This window comes from Schistocerca serialis, chromosome 3 (assembly GCF_023864345.2).
Source record: "Schistocerca serialis cubense isolate TAMUIC-IGC-003099 chromosome 3, iqSchSeri2.2, whole genome shotgun sequence".
NCBI classification, from domain to species: Eukaryota; Metazoa; Arthropoda; class Insecta; order Orthoptera; family Acrididae; genus Schistocerca; species Schistocerca serialis.
Genome location: NC_064640.1, coordinates 615,674,292 through 615,701,691, shown reverse-complemented (window position 1 = coordinate 615,701,691; position 27,400 = coordinate 615,674,292). Strand labels below are relative to the sequence as shown.

The following is a 27,400-nucleotide window of genomic DNA, read 5'->3' as shown; positions in this document are numbered from 1 at the left end:
TGAGCCAGTCACCCAGCAGCACATTAAAATCCTCTCCCTAAAATCCGAGGCAACGAATTGGACAGGACACAGAACCGTAAGACCTTAACCACAGTCGCTGCGTCGTCTTGCAAAATAGAGGGCAAATCCGGTGTCAAGGAAACCACCGCCCTCTGGTCAGAGAATAAAAGACAGTCAAGTAAAATGTGACAGACAGTAATCTGGACGCCACAAGCACTGCAGATTGGGGGGGTCCTCCCGCCGCAGTAAAAAACCATGTGTTAAGGGACTGTGCCCGATGCGGAGGCGAGTGAGGAGAACCTCATCCCGCCTGCATGACTGGTAGGACGTACGCCATGGCCGCGTGGTGGCCTTGACCAGACGCAGCTTATTGTCACCGACTGCCAGCCACTCCTCTTCCCATTGACGCATAACACGAAAACGCAGGAGGGAGGTAACAGCATGGAGGGGGACGGCACATTCAACAACGTGAGGGAGGGAACATGCATCTTTGGCAGCCACATCCACCAGTTCGTTTTCCCTAATACCCACATGCCCCGGCACCCAGCAGAAAGAAACCTCCTTCCCCTGCCGTTGCAGGTGGAGTAGGGCATTATGGATGTTCTGGATGACCGTATCTGCTGGGTACAAGTGTTGCATGGTCTGAAGGGCACTCAGGGAGTCAGAACAGATGAGGAACTTAAGACTGGGAACACATCTCATCTGCTCCAAAGCCCGCAAGATCGCAAACAATCCGGCATCAAAGATGGTAAATGCCGCAGGAAGTCTTAACTTGACGACTCGATCAGGGAAAACAACACCACAACCAACAGAGTCCTCCTGTTTAGAGCCATCCGTAAATACTGGTACATGGCCGGGATGCTGGTGTAAAATATTGGAAAAGGAGGAGATAAAAACAAACGCAGGAGTGCAGCTCCTCCGGTACTCCGACAAGTCTAAAAGGACGCTGGGCCTCTGGAGCAACCAGGGAGGCACGCGGGTAAAACCTTGTCGTTGGGGGGCCACACGTTCCACACAAAGGGACTCAAGTAAATGCTTGGCACGAATCCCAAATGGTCTCGTTGCCCTGGGACGACTGGAAAAGAGACGTTCCATAGGCGGTCGGGCAACGGTAGGGTACGCAGGGGAGGTAGGACAGGCAAGGAATTGACACACCTGTCGCACCATGAGGAGTTTCTGACGGATGGCGAGCGGCGGTTCCCCTGCCTCAGCACACAGGCTGGGGATGGGACTGGTATGGAAGGCACCAGTGGCCAGCCTGATACCCTCATGGTGTACTGCGTCAAGAATCTTCAGATACGAAGGCCTTGCTGACCCATACACGGTGCAACCATAGTCAAGACACGATCGGACGAACGCCCTATAAAATTGCAGCAGACGCGCCCGATCTGCTCCCCAGGACCAATGGCTCAGACACTTCAAAATATTCAGTGCCTTCAGTGCCCGCACCTTGAGGTCTTTAAGGTGAGGCAACCACGACAACTTGGAATCAAAAGTGAGGCCCAGGAACCTCACAGTGTCTCTAAAAGGAAGAATGGTGTCCCTCAGATGCAATTCAGGGGAGGTAGAAAGACGTCGAGAACGATTAAAATGAACACACACACATTTGTCTGCAGAAAAGGTAAAACCCGTCTGCGCAATCCATGCCTCTAACTGCTTTATTGTAAGCTGCAACTGCCGACTAGCAGTGACAAGACTAGAGGAAGAACAGAAAACAGCAAAATCGTCCACAAACAAGGAGCATTGGGCAGGACTCCGGATAGTGGACGCGATACTGTTAATGGCGACGGCAAAGAGGGTGACACATAAAATGCTTCCCTGAGGAACACCATTCTCCTGCACGTACAAATCAGAAAACACAGTACCAACCCGATATCGAAAGAGGCGGTGGGAAAGAAAGGACCGAATGAAGATGGGGAGACGGCCAGGAAAGCCCCACTCATGGAGTTGATTGAGGATAAGGCGGCGCCAAGTAGTGTCATACGCCTTATTAATATCAAAGAATACACCTAGATAATGCTGGTTACGTAGGAAGGCCTGCTGGATGGCCGCCTCAAGCAGGGTCAAGTTGTCTATAGTGGAACATCTCCAAAAGCCACACTGAGAGGGGCTAAGGAGCTGCCTGGTCTCGAGTAGCCAAACCAGGCGACGGTTCACCATACGTTCCAACGTCTTCCCGACACAGCTCGTCAAAGCAATACTCCGATAACTACCGGGAAGCACTCAGTCCTTCCCCAGTTTGAGGAGGGGAATCAAAATCGCCTCCCTCCACGAGTCAGGGTACGTGCCGTATAACCATATCATATTAAAACAATTCAGGAGAACTTCCTTGGATGGCAGTAACAAGTGCTGCAGCATGCTGTACCGGATTTGATCAAGACCAGGCGCAGTATCATGAGCCACAGACAGCGCCGAATCCAGTTCCCACATTGTGAAGGGGCAATTGTAGGGTTCAGAATTTGGAGACCGGAAGTCCAAGTGACCCCTCTCGATGGCAGTGCGGTAGCGGCAGAAATCTGGATCACAGTTAATAGGGGCGGTAGATGCCGCAAAATGCATGGCCAGTGTCTGGGCAATGTCTCTCGGTGCCGTGAGAAGACTTCCCTGATGCAGCAATGCCGTGACAGGTAGCTGGCCGAGTTTCCCAGAAACCCTCCTGATGGCTGCCCATACTTTTGTAGAACTAGTGGAGCAGGAGATGGAGTTCAAGAACGATTGCCATGACCGTCGTTTGCTCTCTTTAATCACTCGCCACGCTTTGGCCCTTGCCACCCGAAAGGCCGCAAGATTGTCAGCTGAGGGACGGCACTTGAAGTGGCGCAGAGCTGCACGGCGGGCTCGGATGGCCGAGCGGCACTCAGTGGTCCACCAAGGGACAGGGCCTCTTGGGATGACCGGATGACCTTGGGATTGACAATTCAGCAGCATGGGAGATCACGGCTGTGACATGGTCTACCCATTCGTGGACGCTGGCACGGTGTTCCAAAACAGCCAGTTAGCTGAAAAGTGTCCAGTCAGCTCTGCAGAGGTGCCACCGGGGCGGCACTGGTAATGCCATAGCCTCATCCAGGAGGCAAACCCAAAGGGGGAAGTGGTCACTAGAATGGAGGTCAGCAGCGACCTCCCACAGAGCAGAATCCGCGAGTGCTGGAGAGCAAAAGGAAAGGTCAATAGCTGATGACGACCCAGAAGCAGTACAGAAATGAGTGGGAGCACCAGAGTTGAGGATGCACAGTTCTTCAGACAGCATGAGGCTTTCCAGAATGCGACCCCTGGGGCAAGTAGTCGAAGAGCCCCATAAGACATTATGAGCATTGAAGTCCCCCAGAAGAAGAAATGGGCGGGGGAGTTGGCTAATAAGGTCTGTGAGAGCCTCAGAGTCTATCGCATCCTGAGGTGGTAAGTAAAGTGAACAGACTGTGAGCCTCCGACCCACAAGAAGGTCAACTGCAACTGCTTGCAAGTCTGTAACAAGAGGGAGCTCAGATGAGGGGTGCATGTAACGGACAAAAACCGCACCACCACCCTTTGCCCTTTCCCCAGTCAGATCATTGTTCCGATATGCAGTATAGCCCCGTAAAGAAGGAGCATCAGTGGCCCGAAAATGTGTCTCTTGGAGACATAAACACAAAGGGCACTCTCGTACAAGGAGTTGAAATTCAGCCACATGCGTCCTGAACCCATTCAGGTTCCACTGTAATATGGGAGCCAGTGATCAGGGTGGCTGAACTTTCACCCTGCCTCTGTGTTTTGGAGGACAGCCCGTACTGGCCGGGGATTTATTCCTGGGGCGAGAAGATCGCCCCCGGTCGACATCAATGTCCATCAGCTCCGATGACGACCCACAGGAGATGTCAGACAGTACGATGGCCTCGTCATCGGACCGACCCTGACCAGTCTCCTCAGGTGGCAAAACCTTCACCTTCGGCGTCTTCGTCTTGGGGGGCTTAGAATGCAGAGCCTTGTCAGCAGTTGGAGCTTTACTCGCCTGGGCAGAAGGCGCCATATGGGAAGAGGCAGGAAGTACCCCAATGTCAGCAACCATGGCCTTGTCCAACGTTGCGGGGAGAGCCGCAGGTTTCAAAACAACCGCAGCAGCACAAGTGCACTGGCAAACACAGGTATTAGTGCTAACACTAGCAACCTCCATTTGCGTAGCAACAGTAGCCATTTGTACCGGTTTTTTCAGAGCAGAAGTGAAAGATGTCGTAAACACAGGAGGTTGCATGGCCTTAAAGAGCTTCTTGGCCTCACCATAGGGGATGCGCTTAGATGTTTTGATCTCCTGTATCTTCCATTCTTCGAGATAGATGGGGCAGACCCGGCTCCAGACAGGGTGACTCCCAGAGCAATTCACGCACTTCACAGGCGATGAACAATCGGCTCCTTCATGGGCAGGCTGACCACATTTACCGCAAGTGGCTATCCCATTGCACCCCAACGTAGTATGCCCAAAGCGCTGACATTTAAAACAGCGCATTGGGTTGGGGAAATATGGTCGTACTGGCAAACGTAAGAACCCCGCTTTAACATGCTCTGGGAGTCTCGGGCAACTGAATGTGAGAATAAACGAGTCAGATTTGACGAGGTCCCCATCGACTCGTTTCATAATATGCTGCACGTCATTGATACTTTCGTCAGCCCACTCAGATTTTAACTCGTCTGTGGAGATATCCACCAAGTCCCTACATGTTACAACACCCTTACTATAATTCAAAGTGGAGTGGAGCTCGGTCTCGATAACGTACTCTTCGAGACAGGTTGCTTTCTGAAGAGAAGCGACTTGACGGGAACTAGAAGTCTCAACTAACAGAGTCCCACTGTGCAGTCGCTTCACAGATTTCAGTGTTCCTGCAATACCCTCAAGACCCTTGTGGATGTAAAAGGGAGAAACCCTCTCAAAGCTACCCTCCTTCCGTTTAATAATCAAAAACACATTCTGATTATAAGCATGTGCTCTGTTACGACAGTCTGATAAATCTCTAGCAACACCAGGAGCTGGAGGACTCACAGCACGAAGTCGCTTTTTCGATGGGGTGTGTTTTCCTACCAGTGGCCCACCCAATCCACTGGTAGGGGGAAATGTAGAGGTCGAAGGGTCCATTGTGGTCCCACAAGCAGCTAGGGAACTAAAGGTCCGCTCAGACAGAGCCCCACGTGCCTGAGTAAGCCATATACAACTGGGGTGCGGCAGGTGCCCCAGAGGTTGCCCGCTTGCGACTGTTCCACCCCATCAGCCATGCATCTCATAGGCGCGGAGCACACCATAAGATTGAGGGGTTTTTATAGAGGTTGGCCTTCCTCGCAATCCAGGCAGTCAAGCCAAGATTACCATTCCCCGCAGCACACAACACTCCATCGCCGCGCCATACGGTGGTTGCTGAAGCATGTCCGGGGGTTACGGTGACAGGAGACTGGCGGCGCAGACCAGTCCCCAGCTCAGGACCCCGGGGTCGCCAAGCCCGTACTCAGCAAATGAATGCTGAGCCTATCAGCTAGGCACAACGAACAAGTTTGAATATAATTTTTTTGTGACCCTTCAATGGAGAACTTTCTGAACAAATGAGATATCACATAATTCCTGATTAATTTAGTGTAAAATTATATGATCTCTCATTGGATTAAAAATATAAGTCAATATACTGAAATAGTAGTCTTGAGTGTTTCAATGAGACCACTGCCCCATGGCAAGAAACAGGAAAAGTAGCATTGCCAGATGAAGGAAAGTACGATTATACGTTCCACCCCACAGCAGTACACACAATTCGCAGTGCCACAGTGAATATGTTAATTTACACACAAATATAGAAACTAAAGTTTTTGCAAACACACACAGTCAAACTAGGATATGTGAGAAAACTCTGCTTCCACTTATAATAATGGGTCCCATCATTATCACCCCCTGAATCCGTTAAGAGGGAATACAAAGATCTCTGAAAGTGATATCACCTGTCCTTCAACCCGTATTATTAAGAGAGACTTCCAGGAAATGTGGGAAGACACCAACTTTATCCACACACATGCTTCATTTGTAATTTTGAGCTTATCATTGTTATATATCTACAAATTTGGATAAATTATAAGTATGTGGATACAGCAGGTGGTTGATTATTTGTACACATACCATGAAATGCAATCTATTGTTCTTGGATAGGTTACACAAAGACACATGTAAATTTTTGTTTCTGCATACATCTACATCCATCCATCCATCCATCCATCCATCCAAACATACATACATACATACATACATACTCCACCAGCCACCGTATGATGCACTGCAGAGGGTATCCCATACCACTGCCAGTCACTCGCTTTCCTGTTCCACTTGCAAATAGAGTGAGTGAAAAATGGCTGTGTACACTTTTGTATGAGCCTTGATTCCTGTTAACTTGTCTTTGCAGTCCTGACACAAGATGTGTTGGTGGCAGTAGGATCATTCTGCAGTGTCACAAATGCTGGTTCTCTAAACTTCCTCAACAGTGTTTCACAAAAAGAATGCCCTCTTCCCTTCAGAGGTTTCCCCTTGAGTTCATAGAGCATTCTGTAATATTCACATGTTGATTGAACTTACCAGTAAAAATCTAGCAGCTTAAATCTGAATTTCTTCAATGTCTTCCTTTACTCAGACCTAGTGGGGATCACAAACAATCTAGCTGTTCTCAAAAATGAGTTCCAGAAGTGTTCTGTATGCAGTCTTCTTTACAGATGAACTACGTTTTCCTAGAATTCTCTCAATAAACTGAAGTGGATCATTTGCCTTTCCTGCATCTGTTCTTACACACTTGTTCCATTTCACATTGCTTTGCAACATTATGCAGACCATTTTTATCTTTGCATTATGTCAGCATTTCAGAAAACAATGACAAATTGGTTGACAAGTGTCAATTAGTAAAGAAGGTGTGTTTCATCTGAAGATGTCTGAGAAAAACAGTAAACTACCTTTGTTATGTGATAAAATGTGCATGTGTTTGAAGATGTGTAGCTGCACAGTGAGTTACTAGGAAAGTTTGGTTTGCCTCAAACCACCTTTTATAAGACTGTAAAAGACAAAGGTTCCATGAAGTCTTGGTTCTCCGAGGGACACCGAAATACTCAGAGATTGTTAGTAAATATCCTAATGTTGAGAAGTATCTTGGAAATTGGAAAAAAAAATTCATAAAAATATTCCTGCAGATGGCTCACAGATGAAAAACTTAACAATTCACAAAACAGGGAGTATCAAATTTTATAGCTAATAATGGTCGGTTTACAGGGAAAAGTAGGGGGAGGGGGCGCACATACATTGATTAAAAAAAAACAACCCATGTGAAATTGAAACACATGAATGGCATGTGTACTCAGTTAAGTGAAGACCAGCCAGTACCTTTAGAAAGTGTACACTCCTGCAATGCAGACAACACTTAATGTGTGGATGGCAAACATTTTTCAACTAGCTCCCAGGTAAGATAAAACATTCAAATTTAGAGGGGAAGAGCTTACAAATATACAGATATATCAAAACAAAGAAGCATAGGAAGCTGACAGAGTTCTAACAGTAAGCACACCATCTTACATATAAGTTATTACAGTATTTTACATTTAAACATATACTCTCTTCATGTTTCTCCTTTAAGCTTTACTAAGACACTTAGAGGTTTTCATTAATCTATGTTCACATTCACTTCCAAATATAAGTGAGGAAAAATAAATCTCAGTCCCTTTAACGCTCTCATCCACGCTTCACTGTATCATAAAAAGAATCTTAGAGTCTTTCATTCGATCTGTGTGGTTAGATGACCACTAAGAGAGATCCCCTCTTTCACCCCTCCTCAAAGCAATGTTCACACACCACAAACATTTTAAAGCTAGTATTACACTTAGCCCACTGCAGTTTTTAAAAAAATTCTTCGTGGAACATAAGGAACACACACAAGAGACCAGTCTACCAGAGTAACTGTCTTCATTGTGATGTTCTACATAGACAAAGAACATTTATATTTCATTAATGAAGTGTCATAAGGAGGAAATCTTTGACGCAGGACATTTCTTTCACCTTTTATTTTATTTTACATGGCTAGTTCCAGAGGACCAAACTAAGGAGCAAACCTCCCTGGTCATGCAGTGTTTCAGTACATGAAATTAACATCAGAAAAGTTAAAAACAGATAAAATTTATGCAACTCCTATGCAGATGATATCAAGATAGAATTTTTGGCATCAACAATAATTGTGATGGTTCCTCTTCTAAATGTCAGAGTAGCAGTCCTGTACTGTTTACAACATCACGCATAATACACTGGTCTACCCTTCAAACAAAAATGCTTTCGACAAAATTTCCAGTTGGGGTGATTAATGACAGCTAGTCCTAAATGTGGAAAAATGTAAATTAATGTGGGTGAGTAGAAAGATCAAACACGTAATATTCAGGTAAAGTATTATTAGAGTCCTGCTTGACACAATCAAGTTGTTTAAATATCTGGGCATAACTTTACAAAGCGATGCAAGATGAAACGAGCATGTGAGAACTGAGGCGGGGAGATGAATGGTCGACTTTGATTTATTGGGAGAATTTTAGGAAAGAGTGGTTCACCTGTAAAGGAGACCGTATATATGACACTGCTGTGCCCTACTCTTCAGTACTGCTCGAGTGTTTGGGATCCATACCAGGTAAGATTGAAGGAAGACATCAAAGCAATTCAGAGTCCGGCTGGCCTTGCACGTTCATCCTGTCAGTGGGCAGGTGGCCGCTCCTTCAGCAGGGCCCGAGCAGGCACACGGGGGCAAGGGCTTGCTGGTTATTGGGAGCTCCAACGTTAGGCGGGGATGGAGCCCATTAAGGAAATAGCATACAGGGATGGAAAGAAATCCAACGTGCACTCGGTTTGTCTGCCGGGGGGCCTCATCCGAGATGTGGAGGCGGCCTTGCCTGCGGCTATCAAGCATACGGGGTGCAGTCATCTGCAAGTAGTTGCTCACGTCGGCACCAATGATGCCTGTCGCTTGGGTTCTGAGGCGATCCTCAGTTCGTACAGGCGACTGGCGGATTTGGTGAAGACCACTGGCCTCACATGTGTGGAGCAAGTAGAGCTCTCTATTTGCAGCATCGTTTCCAGAGTGGATCGGGGTCCTTTAGTTTGGAGCCGAGTGGAGGGTCTCAACCACAGGTTTCGTCGACTCTGTGACGGTCTTGGCTGCAGATTTCTATACTTGTGCTATTGGGTGGGGAATTGTAGGACGCCCCTAGACAGGTCAGGGGTGCACTACACAAAGGAAGCGGCTACTCGGGTAGCAGAGTATTTGCGGCGTGCACATGGTTTTTTTTAGGCTAGGCAATAGTGCGAGGTGTCCTGATAAACACTCAAAAACGACGTGCAGGCAGGGAAATCAGGACGCGCTCAGTGTGAAGACACTTCAGCTATCAAGATATTAGCAGTAAACTTTCAGAGTGTTCGGAATAAGGTTCCAAAATTTACTGCCCTCCAGGAAGCGTGTGGCGCGCAAATTATTCTCGGGACTGAGACCTGGCTGAACCCCGAGATAGGAAGTTCTGAAATATTTAGTGAGGGTTGGAAAGTGTATTGGAAAGACAGATTAGACACCATAGGAGGTGGTGTCTTCATTGCAGTTGACAAAACTATTGTGTCTACTGAGGTCGAAGTAGAGTTTGATTGTGAAGTTATCTGGACACGTTTAACAGGGCTAGGGGAAATTATGTTAATTGTGGAGTGTTATTACCGGCCACCAGGTTCCACCGTGACAGTTCTAGAATCATTCAAAGAGAGTCTACATTCTGTATCGCAGAAGTACCTGGATCATGCTATATTAGTTGGAGGCAACTTCAACCTACCTAGTATAGACTGAGATGTCTATGGATTCATTACAGGTGGTACAGACAAGCCGTCGTGTAAATTACTTTTGAACACATTATCCGAAAACTGTCTTGAGCAGCTAAATCGACAGACAATGTGTAATGGAAATATTTTAGATCGTCTAGCCACAAACAGACCAGACCTCATCGATGGTGTCAGTGTTGAGACAGGGATTAGTGATCATGATGATGTCATTATGACTATGGTTACGGAAGTTAAAAAGCCGGTCAAGAATGCTAGGAGAGTGTTTTTACTAGAAAGAGCAGATACAACTTCATTTACTTCCGGTACGATGGACATGGAAGAATTATGGGCAAATTTTAAACACATTGTAAATCACGCATCGGACAAGTATGTGCCGAAAAAGTGGGTTACGGATGGAAAAGACCCACTGTATTTATCGTGAATCTCTCGCCCAACGTAAAGTCCCGAGCCACTGGAAAAAAGCGCAGGTGACACCTGTATATAAGAAGGGTAGAAGGACGGATCCTCAAAATTACAGACCAATATCCTTAACATTGATTTGTTGCAGGATTCTCGAACATATTCTCGGTTCGAATATAATGAATTTCCTTGAGACAGAGAAGTTGCTGTCCATGCATCAGCACGGCTTTAGAAAGCATCGCTCCTGCGAAACGCAACTTGCCCTTTTTTCACATGATATCTTGTGAACCATGGATGAAGGGTATCAGATGGATGCCATATTCCTTGACTTCCAGAAAGCATTTGACTCGGTGCCCCACTGCAGACTCCTAACTAAAGTACGAGCATATGTGATTGGTTCCCAAGTATGTGAGTGGCTCGAAGACTTCTTAAGTAATAGAACCCAGTACGTTGTCCTCGATGGTGAGTGTTCATCGGAGGTGAGGGTATCATCTGGAGTGCCCCAGGGAAGTGTGGTAGGTCTGCTGTTGTTTTCTATCTACATAAATGATCTTTTGGATAGGGTGGATAGCAATGTGCAGCTGTTTGCTGATGACACTGTGGTGTACGGGAAGGTGTCGTCGTTGAGTGACTGTAGGAGGATACAAGATGACTTGGACAGGATTTGTGATTGGTGTAAAGAATGGCAGTTAACTCTAAATATAGATAAATGTTAAATTAATGCAGATGAATAGGAAAAAGAATCCTGTAATGTATGAATACTTCATTAGTAGTGTAGCGCTTGACATAGTCATGTCGATTAAATATTTGGGTGTAACATTGCAGAGCGATATGAAATGGGACAATTATGTAATGGCAGTTGTGGGGAAGGCGGATAGTCATCTTCAGTTCATTGGTAGAATTTTGGGAAGATGTGGTTCATCTGTAAAGGAGACCGCTTATAAAACACTAATGCGACCTATTCTTGAGTACTGCTCGAGCATTTGGGATCCCTATCAGGTCAGATTGCGGGAGGACATAGAAGCAATTCAGGGGCAGGCTGCTAGATTTGTTACTGGTAGTTTTGATCATCATGCGAGTGTTACGGAAATGCTTCAGGAACTCGGGTGGGAGTATCTAGAGGAAAAGAGGTGTTGTTTTCGTGAATCGCTACTGAGGAAATTTAGAGAACCAGCATCTGAGGCTGACTGCAGTACAATTTTACTGCTGCCAACTTACATTTCGCGGAAAGACCACAAAGATAAGATAAGAGAGGTTAGGGCTCGTACAGAGGCATATAGGCAGTCATTTTTCCCTCGTTATGTTTGGGAGTGGAGCAGGGAGAGAAGACGCTAGTTGTGGTACGAGGTACCCACCTTATGGTGGATTGCGGAGTATGTATGTAGATGTAGATGTTTCTAGAATTTACTCCGAAATTCTCGAAGCACTACATATCCCTCCCCTCAGCCTGAACAAGCGATATTTTATACGTTGTCAATATGAACCTTAATATCATACATCATAACAATCTACATTTTAAAAATATTCAGTTTCTACATAGATTTATATGCATATTTCTGTCATTCCGTATTACTTTTACTTGTGAACTGTGAGGACACTGACCTTAACTCCAATCATAAACTCCAGGTGTCATGGACACCTGAATATTTCATCTGTTATTCTAAAACTTCGTATTATGTTTTCTCAGTACGTACAAGTACCATTATTTATATCAGTCTGTAGCCTGGAGGAACTTTGGGCAATATAAAACTGTTTTTGACACACCTAAAACCTAATAATGCTAGTGGTCTATAGAATCCAAACTTACCAGAATAATTTGTATCAAATTCTGTGAATTCTGTCACAATACTGTAATTTTTCCCTTTAGGGCCAGTACCTATACATTACATATGGGTTGACCCTATGGGAGTCCCCCCCCTCCTTCCGTTTCGGTAGGTACGCCCCTCTAAATTCCTGTTCTACTATGGTACAGGTCAATCCCCTTCTTGGTGCCCCTGTCCGCACAGTATAGGTCAGCCGTCCTTCAGTCCGCCTATCTGCCTTTTATATTCAATAAATACTGGGTGTGCCCCCTTATCCTTCCTGAGTAGGCCTCATGGTTCATTGCCCTAGTATACATCTTTATGTACACTATCATTAAATATTCTCTGCAAAATTTGAAAATCTACTTCACCTTTCACACTCACTCCTTAATACTTCATTTCATACCCTAGAGTCGTCCTTTACTTATCACTTCTACGTTTCCAGCATATACTTCATGCCTACATACATTGTTGTTGTTGTTGTTGTGGTCTTCAGTCCTGAGAGTGGTTTGATGCAGCTCTCCATGCTACTCTATCCTGTGCAAGCTTCTTCATCTCCCAGTACCTACTGCAACCTACATCCTTCTGAATCTGCTTAGTGTATTCATCTCTTGGTCTCCCCCTATGATTTTTACCCTCCACGCTGCCCTCCAATACTAAATTGGTGATCCCTTGATGCCTCAGAACATGTCCTACCAACCGATCCCTTCTTCTGGTCAAGTTGTGCCACAAACTTCTCTTCTCCCCAATCCTATTCAATACTCCATCATTAGTTATGTGATCTACCCATCTAATCTTCAGCATTCTTCTGTAGCACCACATTTCAAAAGCTTCTATTCTCTTCTTGTCCAAACTATTTACCGTCCATGTTTCACTTCCATACATGGCTACACTCCATACAAATACTTTCAGAAATAACTTCCTGACACTTAAATCTATACTCGATGTTAACAAATTTCTCTTCTTCAGAAACGCTTTCCTTGCCATTGCCAGTCTACATTTTATATCCTCTCTACTTCGTCCATCATCAGTTATTTTGCTCCCCAAATAGCAAAACTCCTTTACTACTTTAAGTGTCTCATTTCCTAATCTAATACCCTCAGCATCAGCCGACTTAACTCGACTACATTCCATTATCCTCGTCTTGCTTTTGTTGATGTTCATCTTATATCCTCCCTTCAAGACACCATCCATTCCGTTCAACTGCTCTTCCAAGTCCTTTGCTGTCTCTGACAGAATTATAATGTCATCGGCGAACCTCAAAGTTTTTATTTCTTCTCCGTGGATTTTAATACCTACTCCAAATTTTTCTTTTGTCTCCTTTACTGCTCGCTCAATATACAGATTGAATAACATCGGGGAGAGGCTACAACCCTGTCTTACTCCCTTCCCAACCACTGCTTCCCTTTCATGTCCCTCAACTCTTATAACTGCCATCTGGTTTCTGTACAAGTTGTAAATAGCCTTCCGCTCCCTGTATTTTACCCCTGCCACCTTTAGAATTTGAAAGAGAGTATTCCAGTCAACATTGTCAAAAGCTTTCTCTAAGTCTACAAATGCTAGAAACGTAGGTTTGCCTTTCCTTAATCTTTCTTCTAAGATAAGTCGTAAGGTCAGTATTGCCTCACGTGTTCCAGTATTTCTACGGAATCCAAACTGATCTTCCCCGAGGTCAGCTTCTACTAGTTTTTCCATTCGTCTGTAAAGAATTCGTGTTAGTACTTTGCAGCTGTGGCTTATTAAACTGATGGTTCGGTAATTTTCACATTATTACATACATTATTCAATCTATAATATGCTTACTTAAGTTATAAGAGTCCCACTATCCTACAAGTCATCAGAATATTTGTTACTCTGACAATCCTTACTAATTATCACAATCTATTCCTCTCCGGCTTATGCTCTCCTTACTTTACTCATGCTTCCTTTTCAGGTGTACTTGATGTGTAGTTTATCTTACTTACATATCTATGTATACGTACGATATAAAATCATCATAGTCTTTACATATCTAAATATATTTCTTTACATACAGATACGCGATGTAGAACCAATGTCTTCATGTCTCTTGAGCCTCCTCCTCATGTATATCTGGTATAGACTTTTCGTAGTAGATGTATACAATATGACATAGAACCGTCACCATGAACAATGTGTGCATGTCTCTCTAATGTACACATTGCTTTCCCCCTACAACCCTTGGCAGTTCTTACATCATTTCAATCTGTCCTTTTATTGTTTGTGTCTTCGTGTTCCACTGTGTGTATGCGTAAATGTGTCTATGTATCCTGATTCTTCGGCCTGCTTATATGAAATAAGTTGTAGGTTATTGGAAACCACGGAAACTAAGAAGGCCTTCAGCGACAGAAGTGTTTAATACGAAAAGCGGGAAAGATAGGAAGGTACTTAAATGAGAAGAAAGAAAGGAAAAAGTAGAAATGGTTGCTAAGATCGAAGAAGTGAAATAAGATAGCCCCAAAGACAGGAAACCCTTCCCATGGATCCCTACCTCGTTGGTACTTTAGTGAGAAGCCAGAGGAGGTATGGTGTTAAATCATCTCCTACAGAACGGACATTCTCACCTTCACCCTTGAGGTCACCGAAGAAAATCTTAGCAACACCTATGGAACGGCAAATGGTGAAGAATCGGTCACACTTATCTGCGAGGGTTGTTTGAAAGGTGTGGTGTGTGTTTAGTGTTAGTTATGTCTGTACCTACATTACACAATCCTTTCAAAATCGATACAAACCCTCCCATCTGCATTACATCTCATAAAATGTAAAAAAAAATATTCTGTATTAAGTATAAAATTATGTATCACATTATCATAATTATTTAATTATTCATATAATATCATTTCTTCTGTTAATCTAATATCCTTTGCAGTTTCTTAGGACCCCTACACCGAGGTTTGCATAGAGAAAATGGAGAAGAGATTACTTTCAAACAATAGCTTAGGCAAAATAAGACCTAACTAAGCATGGACGGCAGGAGAGACTGGCTGGCTAGACAAATTTAGTCTATCTTACCTCAGGGGCAATATGTGCACCCATTCCCATCTCATGTGGTGGCCTAGCAAGTCAAATAAGTTGAGATAACATGGGATGAGTCATGAAGACAGGCAGGGGCGCCCCTGATATAACCGAGGATGGATAATGCTACAAAATTTCCTAGCAGGCACAACTCTCAAACAACCGAGGATGACTTAATCACTTTTCTTAGTGGGCACAATCCTCTAACAACTGAGGATGACTTCTTCAAAATACTTAGCAGGCACAATCCTCAAACAACCAAGGACGACTCAGTCACATACCAGGAGCAGTTTTGGGTGACGTTATCACAATTCCACACTGTTTCTCTATTAACTGTAAGCGATGGATAATAGGATAGTGTAAGAAGTAGGGGGAATTCGGTGCAGAAAAATTTTATTACAGAAGAAACACCGAAAACAACTAGGGATCCGATGGTCGTCACTCTGCTCGTTAACACAGAATGGACAGTTGTGACTTCACCCAGATCCCATGGATCTGACATTAACCTCACTCGATTACTTACGGACGAATACTTCTAAATTAAATTTTGTGTGAAAGTCTCCCCACAGCAAAACAATTACCATTTTACTTGGTAACACAACATCAGGTAAAGTTATTCTATTTTCTACTCTATTCTGGATAAATTTGAATTCTTCACATAGTTAATCTATATTTCTCTTAGTATCATTAAGTTCTGAAGCTAAATTTTGAGAAACTTTTTTAGAGGTTACCCTCGCAGCCACTTTTCTGTCGATTATTTCCTGTACCTGTTCCTCCAGATTACTTATATTTATTAAGTCTGAAGTGACTAGTTTCTCCTTAAAGTCACGTTCCATGGTATCTACTCAGGTACTAACAGATGCGATTGGACTAAAGGTATTAATTTATCCTTTTTTCCACATTTCCTTTTATGTATGCAACCTCTGCTTTACAGCATCAAATGTAACACTGCATACACTTTGAAAGGATCCTAACTTATCCCCAAGTTCAGCTTCTACATTATTACATTTGCCATCAATATCAAAGTCTAACTTCTGAGCCAACTTCTGAAATTGGTCATGCTGCTTTTGGCTACGGTCAGTAAACATTTGATTCATCTGGATAGTTAAGGAATTACTTAACTCATTCTTTAAATCTAATTACAAACTTTCCTCTTTATCATTTAAGGCATCCAACTTAGAATTTAAAACTTCACTTTGTGCATGTAATTTTTCACTTAAAGTAGCCATTTGAGCATTTGCAGCTGCTGAATCTGCCCACTGGGTTTTAATTAAATTCAATACTTCAGACCAATCCGGCATTTCCCTACTCACTTTAATAGCTGTGGTTGGTTCTGAAGCCAGTTGCTGTTCTTGATTCATAACTTTACACATTTTCGACCTTGTGAGCAATAAAAATAAATATGCACTAAGTATAATAGCTACCCTAATAGAGTTCAATTATTCAACACTTTCTTTAACTTTACACTCAAACAATTATTGCTTTGAGCTCAAGTGGCATGGAGTTCTAGTTGCGTTTGTGAGCGGATGCGTAATCTGCACCGGTGAACAGCACAGGTGCTGGCAGTGTCGAAGGTTGGTTTCAGCGTCTGTGTCGGTTAGCAGATGTAGAATCTGCACTGGTGATCGGCAGCTGGAGCCGGTGTCATTGGTTGTTGGCTAGTTTCCACGTCCACTTCCCCGAAATGTGTGTGGGGGCTGCTTACTCTCAACACTGGATCTTTCACGTCGAATAGATCTCATTGTATCTCTTCTTGGTCTAATATGTTCAGAGCTTCCTTACGCCTTCTCTTGTATGGTATTTATTAATTTTCACCCTTTTTACTGTTCAGGCAGAATCCGACTCTGCGAAACAACTTCCCTGTCTTGTTACTAATGGTTGCTATGACAACTTACAATATCTTCTTATCTTGATTCCGTTTCAAAATTCCTCTTTCTTTGTGTCCTGTCCATGTTGTTCGCCATGTTCTAATCGGTTTTGGTGACAAGAGAAGTGGTGCGAGACTGGATTGCTAACTTCATACCACTCTCACGACAGTTGACTTAATCGAAATGTTTAGCCAATCCTCTCTCTCTCTCTCTGCTCTTGAAATAATTTGGTACTCTCATAATACTTTGAGTTCAGTTCTGGTATATTTTCATTTCCCCACAGAACAATGTCACAAGTATCACATAAGCATTCAAACTCTTGCAAGTCAACTGAGTCGTTAATCATTACACTCTATTAAGTGTAGTTATAATATCAAAGACAGGTCTTCTTCTAGCAAGTCTACACCAAGGATTAAGTAAGATTCACTATTCAAATCCTGTTTCATTTGTCTATAACAATTACAATTATTCCACCACCAAGAAATAACAAGTAATCACTCCTTGTACTTTGTATACAGCTTCTATGGCGCGAGCGGCAAACACTTGTTGGCGCTGATCGACTGCCACACTTAGAGTCTTCTCATAGCCAACTTCCCACCTGTACACAGAAACCGGTGGCATGGTAGATACTTTTCCACTATTCCACACTCATACTTCAAATATCAGGTGTTCAAGACTGAGGAAAGACAAGTGTTTTTAGAATTTACTCCGAAATTCTCGAAGCACTACAAAGTGTAAAACTTAATACTTAATATTATGACTTAATTATGTTCCAATAGCATTCTGTGATAATCTTCAGAATGAATCTCTTCAGTGACAAAGTTCTGCCGGTGTTGAAGGTGAAAGTCTATTCAAAATTAGTAATAGTAGCAATAAAGATTGTGTTCCACAGAGGTTTCCAGCGACAAAAGGCTACTGTAGTTCAAAGGGTGATTACTTTTTTTAACAATTTACTCCATCCAAATGAAGTAGGTTTGTAATAAAAGCACTTATGCTCTTAGACAGGCAGACTGGTTAGATCCTGGATTTTACTGGGCATACATGCACAATGGGGAGATTGGGTTCAACAATGTGGAAAAACGTGGTGACAACACAGCAGCACACATGAAACTGACGTGTGCTGTTTATGTTGATGTCTGAGGCTCCTGCCCAGACTTCTTTTTCTGGCCTCACAACCAGGGCTCAGTCGCACAGTACTGTTTGCAGCAATGGGTGCAATGTATAAAAACTCCAAAAAAGTAGAAATCCAGTTTATGCCAACTGATGCGAGACTTCAGGAACTCTACAATACAGGAAATATGGGTGTTGATACATAATTATCTAATTTGGGCTTGTGCACCATCTCTAATGAGCTTGTCTTACATGAAACACTAGAGCCTGATCTTCCATCCTGAATTAAACATTACAATTTTTTACTTTCTCTCTCTCTCTCTCTCTCTCTCTCTCTCTCTCTCTCTCCCCCTCCACATGCAAGTTTGCCATGCTTTTTCACATATGACGACTCAGCTTGAAGGATAGGAATTTTCTATAGGAATACGCATGGTTTTGGTTCAGTATCCCACTGACAGCAAATTCCTTATACACAGAAAACTAGCTCGGATTGCCAAATATGGTGGAAGGAATCAGCAATGGCCAAACAAAGTGGAAAATCTAACTCAGGGTGCACAAGTGGAGATCTGAACCACCTCAATGAATAATGATTTCCTAATGGTGAAAGGCTTAGCTGTCAGAAGACACTTTACAGAAAGTGTTTGATGGGTGGTTTTCAATGATGAAGAGACATATGTGGTGTAACAGAAACTATCTTGAAAAAGTCAAATAAGTAGGGCTGTGAAGTTTTCTTAGTATTCTCTGCATTTTGCAGCTTGTGCAACCAGAATTCTGAATTCTAAGTATTTTTTAAATATCTATTCCTTTCCTTTTGGACATGCTAATTTTTCTTTAATACTGTTACTGTATGTTCCCATAGTTTCTTTTTCCAGGCTTTTCACTGCTTCACTAGAGACAAAATGTGACAGACCCATCTCACATGAAATTTAAACTTCAACTGTTCTAGATAATATTGGGTTGGTGCATAATTTTGTAGCACTTTTCCGTAAGTTTAATAAACACAACAGATACACATAAAAGAGACTTTAATCACCAATAATATACTCTTCTTCACTATTCACAACAGTCTACCAATGCTGGGGTAACTCTTCCATTCTGAGACTGTAGAAATCTCATGGTTTCGAGGCAAGCTATGTTCAGACCGAATTACACTGGCCAACAACGAAAATGTTTTGGGCTGAAAAATAGTTAATTCTCACATATTTCCATCTGCTGAATTAAAAAAAATCACCATGAAAATGACAGATTAGCTTTTGCTTTGAAGATAAAGTGACATTTCATTTTTATAGTCAACATTTTCAGTTTGTGGGAAATTGTGTATTCGGAGCTGGCACACCTGTCCAATACAATGCAAACACTCTGAATCTGTTTATAAGTCATAAACATTGATACTGTTGCTATGACTGTGAGTATCATATTGTTTCTGATATAACTAATGCAGAATTTCTGGTTTGAGAGTGCTTTTGTAGTCTAAAATTCGTAAAAATTCCATGAAAATGTGTAAATAAGGTGAGTAATTTTTGTTACATTTGTGGTTTTCCTCACAGAAACGCAATCTGATGCCTCTTGTGAAGATTGCCTATCATCATTATTTCACTACGAAAGTAGGGGAACAGGATCAGTCCTGGGCTCCACATATATATTGCAACGCATGTTCAGTTTCACTGCAAGATTGGCTGAAAAATAAGAAACGATCTATGGCATTTGTTGCAGCTATGCTTTGGTGGGAGCCTACAAACTATGCAGATGACTGGTATTTCTGCATGACTCCACCTATTAAAGTGGGATTGTCTAGGAAGAGAAGAAGAACAGTTCAGTACCTGAATTTTTGATCTGCTAATTGACCCTCTCTACATTCAGATAGTTTACCAGTTCCCACTCCACCCAAAAATTGTGTGTTCGAAGTACAAAATGAAGACAGTGTGGAACAAGAAGAAGAAGAAGAAGAAGAAGAAGAAGAAGAAAAACGAAACAAGCCTCCCACATCCCGTGACCCTCATTTTGAGGGAAAAGGATTGAGTGATCTCATTAGAGACCTTCATCTGTCAAAGGAGAAGGCAGAAATTCTTGGGTCTTGACAACAGCAATGGAATCTTCTCGAAAGTGATGTCACAGTCTCACAGTACAGAAAACTGTCACATGAAACTGCTTCCTTTTTCGAGAATAAAAACAATCTTCTTGTTTGCTGTGACATTAATTGCTTGATGAGATTTTTGAATTTGAACCACAATCTAACTGAATGGAAGTTATTCCTAGACTTCTCCCAGCTGAGTTTGAAAGCTGTGTTACTTCACAACAGCAATCTTCCTTCTATTCCTGTTGGTCATGCAGTTCACATGAAGGAGACACAGGCAAATATGACAGCCCTCTTGGACTCAACCCAATATAATGAACACAAATGGAAAATTTGTGGTGATCTAAAAGTCACTGTCATACTCTTAGGAATGCAACTGGGGTACACAAAACATTGAGCTTCTTATGTATGTGAGGCAGCATGGATAGGAAATCATGTTATATTAAAGCAGACTCGCCTGCAAGAAATCTTAACCCTAGTGAGAAAAATGTCATTGCCAAGCCTCTCGTGGACGCAAAAGATATTGTTCTTCCACCCCTGCATATCACGCCGGGTTTGATGAAGAATTTTGTCAAAGGTATGAACCAAGGAGGACGGGCCTATAAGTACACAAGAGAGGAATTTCCAAAATTAAGTGAAGATAGGTATTTTTATTGGGCTACAAATTCAAGAGCTTGTATTTGACAAAATTTTGGAAGGAAAGAAAAGGAAGCTTGGGAAGCCTTCCAGGGAATTGTTTGTGGATTTTTAGGCAACAACTACGCTCAGTTGCCGACAGTGCTCCTGCAAAAATAACATAACCTTGGATGCAACATGTCCCTTAAAACCCATTTTCTCCACTTCCACCTAGATCTTTTCCCTCCTAGTTGTGGAGCTGTCAGTGATGAACATGGAGAAAGATTCCATCAGGACATTTCTGTTATGGAACAAAGATATCAGGACCACTGGAATGAAGCAATGCTTGCGAGTTACTGTTGGTCTTTGAGTAGGCATGCTCCAGAACTCCATTACAAGATGCAAGCTAAAAGATGAGGATCTCATGCAGCCACCGCATGACTCTCTTCACACCGAACAATCTGTGAGGTATTCTTATAGCAATTTAGAACTCTTAAAATGTAATTACCATTTTTAAAAATTCAAATACACTTTCAATGTTATTAGCATATGCAATTAAAAAGTATCTTTTTCTCTTACTCCTTTAATGTGAAATACTTCCACCTAGACTGTACCACAGAAACTCGAGCCAAGGAAAATGTTTCATTATCATATTTGTTTTGCTCCACCCAAAATTAGTAAGAATTGACAGAATTGACTCATGAAGTGCAGGCAACATTCAAAAACTGTTTTTTTGTGGGCCAGTGTTATCAGTCTGAGGGCACAGGATCAGGTGAATAAGGAGGGTGCAGAATAACTTCCTAACCCAACTCCTGTTTACTGTTTTTTGTCAGTCTAGGAGAATGCGGGGCATTATCATGGATAGCATCACTTCACCCAGTCTTCCTGGTCATTTTTCTTAGACTGTGTATGCAAGCTGTCTCAGTTGTTGACAATGAATATCAACAGTGATGATTATACCTTGGGGAAGCAATTCGTAGTACATCACACTGTCGCTGTTCCACCAGGTGCATAACATTATCTTTTGTGGATGTATGCAGGTCTTTGTACAGTGAGCTTCAGCTTTGTTTGGGTTCAATCATTCCTTTCTTTTCCTTATGTTAGCATGAAGACAGCATTTCTTGACACCAGTGAAAATATAGTATAGGAATGGTCAGTGTTGTTCACAAGCCAACTGGTGATGAGCAACCAGAGATGCATATATGGCCACCCGCTGATTTTTGTGATTTTGGCTTAGAGCATACACCTGATTTTTGAACCTTTCACACTGCATGCTAATGTTGCACAATGGTGGAATGATCACAGTTTATCATGTGCCAGTTCTCGAGTACACTGACATGGCTCCTTGTGGATTTATGCATTTAAATGATTACCATCAAACCCTAAAGGTCTTCCTGAACATGGAGAGTCACTAAAGTCAAAATGATCCTCCTCAAAATGAGAAAACCATTTTCTTGACGTGATCTGTCCAATGGCATTATCCCAATCCATAGCGCAAAGGTTTCTGGCTGCTCTGCTGCTGTCACCCCTCTATTGACCTCAAGCAGAAAAATATGTCAGAAATGTTCCAATTTTTTCACCTGGCACTCCCTTTTCTAGCATCCACAGCTCCACTCACTATCTCCAAATGACAATATGTAAACTCAGATAGAGGCAGTGAATGATAAATAAACCCACAGCAACCAGAATACCAACATTTAAAACAAAAATGCTATGAAATTATCCATCAACCTAAGATTCTATGTTTAAGGCTGTCACTGGTGTGTTTGATTTCAGGAGTACTAAAGATGAAGCACTTAACCGTTTTAGTAGGTCTCAGATTCATACCTTCCACTCACATGGGACACAGAATAGTCTCAGTGTAGACAGGTAAACTAATCTTACAAGAAGACGGCATGGCAATCTGATTTTTGTACCCATTTATATTTATGGTATGTGAAGTTAAGAACTCATATATCAATTGCGATAAAACTCTCAAAAATTCTTGAGGAACTAGACTTAGAAGTTTTCTGACCATTTTCAACCTGCTTAAGTAAGGTGGTTAATTTCAAAAGCAGTGTGGCTCTGTGGTAGAATGCTCACATACTGCATGGAGGGGATATGGGTTCATTTCCCTGGGGCTTCAAATTTTTAAACAAAGAAGCATGTTCTATAAGCATTTCTGTGAAATATAAAATAAAGATGGAAAAAAACTGATACCATTCAAGACAGGTAATCGCTGGATCGTGTCCCTTTTTTTTGTCATGCTTTTTTTCATTTTCTCCCTTTAGTTTCAATTCCTACATTATTCAAATATAAAATTCATCAAATATGTATTAATTAACACATTTAACTGTCTTTTTAAAAAATGTACATCATCTTATTTCTAATGACATATCACACACAAAAATGCAGTTTTCATTGCAAATATAAATTCTCAATTACCAATCTTTTACAGAAGATTCTTAATCAAGATTGTTTAAATGGGGGGAGGGGGGAAATGACATTCAATTTTTTCCCTCTGTGTATTTTACACTTCATGGAAATGCTAAGGAACGTGTAGCTTCATTAAAAAATTTAAATCTGCCAGGAATCAAATCCAGGCTATGCCAGTATCAGGTGAGCACCATGCCACAGAGCCAAACTACTTGTCAAATTAATGATTTTACGTATGGATATTATAGATAGCCAGTAAACTTCAAACTCTATTTTCTCGAGAATTTTTGACAGCTGCACTGAATAGCTTTGGTTAACGGATATTCGAGTTCTGAACTTCACATGCCATAAATTTAAAAAATATATATTTTACAAAAAGCTAATTTTGTTGGTGGTCTCCTTGTTAGCCTAAACAATAGCAGTTTAACAGTACAGTAAACTGAACATGATTAACTGCAGTTCGTGAGAATGAAATAGTTGCTGTTAAATGGTTCTATGGTTTTTAAGATACTCGTAGATGGCACCACTGATTCTTTGCAAAACAGAATGGTCACCTTTAGTCTTAATTAGGGCGGATTAAACATAACAAACAGAAGTGACACACAGGTATGTCAGTGGAGAAAATCACAGCATCTGAACACAGATATGCTAATAACTGAATTGTGAAAGCTCAGGTCAGGGTAATGGGCTCAGGACCTTTTCTATTTGACAAGTAATGATTTGTCTTTACATGCATAATTATATTCAGTTCTAGATTTTCCATCAAATTGTTTCTGTGGTTAATGAACATTGTGCACATGTGGCGGCATGTTACAGTCATGTTGAGATGTATAATCTCCGTTAGTAAAATAAAGGTTTGATACTTTGGTACAATCAAACTGATATAACCATAAATCTCAAAATAGCTGGACCCTTTTAAGAAAATGGTATATAATTTTTCATACCTTCTAACTTCTGTGTGTGTCAATATAAACTTTGAAATACTTGCCATTTCCTCATTTAATATTGCAAAAAGTTTGCTAATTAGTAGGATTGCATTTTTAAAAATTAACTATTTTCACAGTATTGTAAAGTACGGAGTTTTTTCACACACACCTAACAATATATTGCTTCACCAATTACAAGCAACAGAGGTTATTTAAGGAATCATCTTGTTCCTTATGTTACAGCCATTAGGTAACTTAATATAAGACCAGAGCTGAAATACTGCATTGATGAATAATGTGTGTGAAGTAAAAAATGTGCTTGCAAATGGGCCTCACAGATTTCGTTTTGTGCCCACAACAGTGTAGTGCCTGGCAGGTGCAGGACTTGACGAGCAGTGAGCTATATGGGCATCTGGGCAGAGGGGGGCTCTGGCAAAGCACTAAATGGCCCAGTGGGCCTCAGTGCAGCTCCACCATCTGACCTGGCACTGCAAGTCGAGGCAGGCCTAACAGTCATGGCTACGGCCCTGGGTGCATTGCACACGCTCAATGCACACGTCTGGTGGGATGTGTTGTGGACACACTTTTCAACACATCCTCATGTAACAACAACCATCAAGCCACTCTCAACTGCACTGGTGGTGAAATGGAACATTCTACTACAAGAACTCTTCACCAACCTTGTCACCAGCATGTCAGCACATTGTAGAGCATGTACTGCTGTCTGTGGTAACCAAACATCCTATCAAGTAACATGTCCCATCTTTTGTAATGTCCAGGGGACCATCACGAATTGCAGTGACTTCAGTGGAATTATTGTCTTTGAATAAAAGGGTCATTTCTGTTCGTTTGTTTTTTCTTATAGTTACCTTCTTTACTAGACTATAGCAGTTCTTTCAATGTAAGGACCATATTCACCATCAAGCTATGATAGTTGGGAGTGACATATATCATGTGAAACTTAGTTTTGTCCTGAAGTCTTGCACACCAGTGTATATTGTAACAATATCATATCCTCAAAACATTCTCATGATGTTGCAGGCATACTCAAAAACCTATCTTCATAACAGACTAGTTCAACACACATGCAACGATATTCCCTAAGCCTTCTCTTTTTATTGATGTCATGGATACAACATCCTCTTTTCTTTGCAGCTGCAATTTCATAGTGTTAATATGAGAAACAGTTGGTCCTCTCATCAAAGCTACTCATTTCTGTACAAAAGCTGTACCTTATAACAAAAACATAAAATTAAATTACAGTATGCAAACAGACTGGATTGCTCACACAAAGATATAGCATCCAGCATGATGCTACTAAATCATCTACTACCACAACAATCTCACAACACGATCAAGCTGCTACTGCAGTTTTGGTCATTTTCATAGTGTAACAAGTGACACAGCAACAGCAGTTGCTGTGGCCAGCTGCTCTTGACTGTGTGGCATCCCTTGCTGTTTAACACTGCCACCAATCACATGGCGTGCGCCGCGCCAAGCCGGATCCAAGTTTGAATCCTGCTGCTCCTAAATATGAGCCCAGAGCCTTAACCACTGTGTCATTTTGTTTGGCACATTAATTAAAAAGAAGGATATTCTGTAACTAGAACAGAACAGGTAGTGTGATATAGTATGTCTGTGAAATGAAGAATGACCATCAATCATGTTGAGAGATGTGGCCTTTGCCAGAAAAATGCTATGGCTGCCATACAGCCACATTAAGAATTTGTTTCCCTTTCTATCAGTAGTGCCGTATGTGGCAATTTATATAGGATCATATTTTTGTTCTTGTTACATTACTTTCTGGAATCAGCTACTTCCATTTATATACAATGCCTGATAAAAAATGTGATGCACCCAAAACATGTGCACAGATGTCAACTTTGTATATGAATGCACCATCAGGCGGTGTGTAAATGAAATTCTCTGGGACACACAGAATGGCCACCAGAGTGTAATAGTTTTGTTCATATTTAGTGTTATTACCAGACACAGTAGGGCCCGAAGTTGTACTGAATGGGAACATGAGGGTAGACATATTTGTCATCAAGGTACCAGCTGACCCCATCTGACCACCACATGGGACGAATGCCGTATTATGCACCAAGCAAATCATAGTCTCTTCACATCTGTGTCTGCCAGCCGAGAACCAGTAATGGATGCAACATTGTGTGTCATGCTGCACCAGTGCTTGGAGAATAGCAGCAGCCGGACTAGGGAATCACCATCCCAAGCACAGGCTGCTGCTACACCACAGCACAAAAGGCTGAGTTTGGAATAATGATGTGACCAGAAAGCATAGACTGCTGATGAATGGCATCTCATCATGTTCGGTCATCAGTCACAGTTCTGTACTACTCAGAACAACCATTGGTGGCACGTACGGTAGCAGATTGAGGAGAGATACCACTCTCCTAATGCTTAAGAGAGATACAATACTGTTAATCCTGGTTTATTATGGTGTAGGCAGCCACTGGGTATGACTTCAGATCATGGGTGATAGTGATTGAGGGAACTATGAGTGCATAAAGATATGTCACAGATAGCCTGTATCCTCATGTGTTACACCTCATGCAACAATATCGTTGTGACATTTTCGAATTGCACAATGCTTGCCCACAAGTGGCACTTGTTTCTGTGCACTGTCTGCATGATGATGAGGGACTCACTTGCCAATAAGAGCCTCAAGATCTGTTCCCAATGGTACTTGTGTGAGACAAACTCAGACGTCAACCCTGTCCCTGTGCCAGTATCCAGGATATCAAGGACCAGTTACAACATTTGTGGGCCAGCTTTCCTCAGGAGAGGATAAAATTGCTATAAGATACCCTTCCCAGCCAAATCAGTGTCTGCATCAAGGCCAGAACTGGTGAAACATCATACTAATTAGTGGGCTCATACTGCCAAGTTTTTGTACTTTTGGTTTGATTTTGTAATCACGGAAATAATATCACATGCCCTCTTAACCCATGAATTTTCATTTCTTTTCCTCCTCCTCCTCTTGGTGCTTAACTTTTATTGTCAACCAGTGCATATAATGAATTAGTTGTACTAATGAGAGCATATGGTTATTTCTAATGTAATTAGTACTTTGTGCTACAGAGCTTACATAAAAGGAACTGTAGGGTACTATCTCAAGTCCTAATGAAGAGACTGCGATCCACAAAAATTACTTCTTGCTGTAAAACAGACTCCAGTCCTTAGCAGAAATATGTTTTATACAAAATACTGCATGAAAGGGATTTCTGCGAAGGAGATGTGGAAATTAATGAAAAATGGTAGTAGAGGAAACTGGTATAATCGACTTACAATGCAAATACTTG

General features: G+C 42.1%; 1 protein-coding gene across 2 annotated transcripts in view; it reads right to left on the bottom strand.

Moving 5' to 3' along the window:
• LOC126470498 (UPF0587 protein v1g245604) overlaps positions 1-27,400 on the bottom strand; it is a 134,953-nt gene that overhangs the window by 13,347 nt on the left and 94,206 nt on the right. The gene's annotated exons all lie outside the window — the stretch shown is intronic.